The following is a 3,324-nucleotide window of genomic DNA, read 5'->3' as shown; positions in this document are numbered from 1 at the left end:
ATAATGTAGTCTTTATTGATCTCACAATGGAGAAATTATCCTGTGCATTTAACCCATCCCTTAGGGAGCAGTGGGCTGCCATTGCGCGGCGCCCGGGGAGCATTCAGGGGCTAAGGGTCTTGCTCAGGGACCCAGAGTGGCAGGCTGTGGGATTCAAACAGGGTACTCTCCGGGATGCAAATGCCCTGTTCTCTAACCACTGGGCCAACCACATTAATCCTGATCAAAAGTTTACTTAACAGAGCTTTTAATACTGTGTATCTCCCTTTTAACATGAAAGCTTGAAGTCTTTTGTGGAAGTAGTGGTTGAGGCACTTTGTTTTCTCAGATGGCAGAGTTCCTCCTTCTTGGCAAAAAGCTTTAGTTCATGTAAATTCTTGGGTTGTCTTGCATGAACTACACATCTGAGATCTCCCTAAAATGGCTCGATGATACTGAGGTTACGAGAGGGTGACGACCCTTCCAGAACCTTCCTGTTTTACTGCTTTAGCCTATGACAGATTGCCTTGGCCTATTATTTCGTCAATATTTTTCTCTGATATTGTCTTATGACTTGCTGCGTTCATCTTGCCATCAGTTCTGACCAAGATTCCTGGGCTTTTATAGCTCACAAATGCCCAAAACATCAGTGTTTACGTCCATGTTTCAGAAGAGGAATAGTGCACTTTTCATCCTAGGCCTTGTATTCTCATCTCCAAATATATGAAAGTAGCCATAAATTTCAATGTTGGTGTTAGACCTCCGAATAACGTTGTCACAGAGATTTTCAGGTTTTATTTCATTCAGTAATGCTCTTTTTTTGGTGACTCGAACATGCAGCCTATTTTTCTTTGAGTGACACCTTATTGTGCATCTAGAAACGGCTATATCAATATTTTGAGAAAGCCCTGTATGTTAACTAATATTTCTGTGGATTTGTCTTATGCATCCTGACAGAATTTGTTGTAGGTCTACCTGACCATAGCTTTGTTATAACAGAATCCCTCATTTTACACTTCCTAATTAGAGTTTGAATGCTGCTGGTTGGCATTCCCAAAGCTCAAATATATTCCGTCTCAAAGCCTTTGATAATTGTTTTCCTTTCTGTCAGAATGCAGCAACATCAGTGTAGCACTGGATGAAACATGCAGGGGTCTGGGTCTTTCATTTTCATGTATATCAACTTTTGTTTTTGTTCGCAGGTCAAAACTTCCAGGTTATGTAAACTTTTGATCAGGGTAATTTGAAAGGTTTCTGTTGTCACTGAAAAGAGCAAACTGTTGTTTGGTGATTAATGGCTCTTTCCACCCACTATTATCAACAGGTTTAGCATTGTTACTAATAGTCTCTGAAAACAGCCAATAAAAATCTAAGCTTCTGCGAGGGCATGTAAACTTATTAGCACAACTTTATAACTCAAGCTACCCTAATTGTTGGTTCCCGATTATCTTCTGAAAACCTACAACATAAGTAAAACAGAGACTTGTTGCCTGTCAGAAGGTCCATGTTTCCCATGACTGTTTATAAAAAATCTTTAAGGAAATAAAAAAATTGAGGAAACTTTTACATGAAAAATAAATGTTTTAAAATGTCTTCTAGGTGAACTCACTCTACAACACCTCATCATGGAAAACTCTGATCTACATTAGACTGAAGATGACTGGAATAGATTTTTTATGAAAAACAGTTAAGGATCTGGATCTTCAGCTGAAACTACGAAAGAGAAAGTTGGTTAGTTATGAAACCTGCCCTGATAGCCTTGGTAACTTGACTTAAAATTCCAAGTCTGATGCCAGTATTTGAATCATGCATTCAACAAATACACAGCTGCTCTGATATGGTTGATAAGTTAATAACCCATAACAAGAACATTTAGGGTTTCTACACCTATGATCAGTGTCAATGGTGGTTGGTTTGATTAATCAAAATCCTCCATCGATTTTCTACACTTGTTGGCACCTCTGGTAAAGATGTAAAAACCTTGAAATAAAGTATTTGATCATTTATCGCTGTAGCATAATCTCACATGGAAACTAAGTTTATTAGTCTCTTCCCTTCAGCTGCTTCCTGTTCATTTGGGTTTTCTGTAAGATTTAAATCTGGGGACTGAAGTGGCCCTGACAGAGGGCTGGTTTTCTGTTCGGTGAACCACATCTGTATTGATATGTCTCTATGTTTTAGATCATTATTCTATTTAAATACCAAATTATGCCCTATTTTTTGCTTACTTGGAGAAGCCACCAGATTCACAAGAATGGCAATCTAATGGCAATGTAGTCTCCAATTAACCCAACATAACCACACACCATCTGACTGTAACCTTTCTTGTTTATATAACTTTAAATTGTTCACCTTACAGTATGTTTGTTTAGCCACCTGAAATGCAGAATTTTTCTACATCACTTAAATATGCAGGAGTAAAACAATAAATCTTAATGATTTCATCATAAATAAATAAAAAAATTGATAAACTATTTCCTGATTAAACAAAACCACAAGCAGCAAAATTCATCAGTCTGTGTACCAATAATTCAACAAATCAGTTAGCAGTAAAAGGATTAGCTCTCAGTAATCCAGATTGATGAAGTCCACAGCTTCCAAGGCTTTTCCTTCGAGACCTATGGCAGGAAGATATTCCCTTGACAGACAATTAAAGATAATTAGGGTGTCAGAAGGAGAGCTTTATTTAACAAGCTGTATCCTAAATTACCTTTAATTGACATGGTCATTTAAAAAAATCATTGGCAATGTCTGACAAGTCTTTTCGCATTTTCAGATGTTTGCCAGGGCAAAAAGACGAGACCTCCGTCTTCTGATTTATGACTTTCAGACAAAATTGCCCCCGGCCACTAGATTACAAACAGAGCTTACACTAAGGAGCAATATGTTTCTCATGTCTGAATTTAATACTGATCGTTAGTGTGTCTAACTATAAAAGATAAATTATGTCCAGACGTGCACACATTTATACACAAACACAACTTAAGGTTAAGTGCCTTGCCGAGGGGCACATCGACATGTAGCAGGAGGAAGAATCGAACCCACAACTTTCAGATTGTAAGACAACTACTCTTCCACTGAGCCACAGCCAAAAGTTGAAGATGTTCTTAATCTCTCCAGCTTACGTTTGCAGTCAGAAGAAGGGCCCCGCCATCTCTCCTAAAAGACAGGCAGGGCTGACCTCTCCTGGCACGGGCTTCTGGGATGTCTAGCTGCTCATTACTTTTCAGGACTGTGAGATACACTTGGAAGGAATAATATTCTGGCCAAAGACTTCAAATCCTGTTTAGACAGCTTTAGACCACAGCAGTATATGAATTTTCCCACACATTTAAAGCACATACA

The sequence above is a fragment of the Girardinichthys multiradiatus genome, chromosome X (assembly GCF_021462225.1).
Source record: "Girardinichthys multiradiatus isolate DD_20200921_A chromosome X, DD_fGirMul_XY1, whole genome shotgun sequence".
In the NCBI taxonomy this organism is placed as follows: Eukaryota; Metazoa; Chordata; class Actinopteri; order Cyprinodontiformes; family Goodeidae; genus Girardinichthys; species Girardinichthys multiradiatus.
The sequence above is the reverse complement of the archived record's forward strand: the minus strand, read 5'-3'. Positions refer to the sequence as shown.